Source organism: Platichthys flesus, chromosome 10 (assembly GCF_949316205.1).
Source record: "Platichthys flesus chromosome 10, fPlaFle2.1, whole genome shotgun sequence".
Lineage (NCBI taxonomy): Eukaryota > Metazoa > Chordata > Actinopteri > Pleuronectiformes > Pleuronectidae > Platichthys > Platichthys flesus.
Genome location: NC_084954.1, coordinates 3,545,501 through 3,545,841, shown reverse-complemented (window position 1 = coordinate 3,545,841; position 341 = coordinate 3,545,501).

Genomic DNA, 341 nt, shown 5'->3' with positions numbered 1-341 from the left:
AGAGAGAGGGAGAGAGAGAGAGAGAGGGGGGAGAGAGAGAGGGAGAGAGAGGGAGAGAGAGAGAGGGAGAGAGAGGGAGGGGGGAGAGAGAAAGAGAGAGAGAGGGAGAGAGAGAGAGAGGGGGGAGAGAGAGAGAGAGAGAGAGAGAGAGAGAGGGAGAGAGAGGGAGGGGGAGAGAGGGAGAGAGAGAGAGAAGGAGAAAGAGAGACATACACAGAGAGAGAGGGAGGGGGGAGAGAGAAGGAGAGCGAGAGAGACACACACACACATAGAGAGAGAGACACAGAGAGAGAGAGAGAGAGACATACATGCAAAACACACACACACACACACACACATTG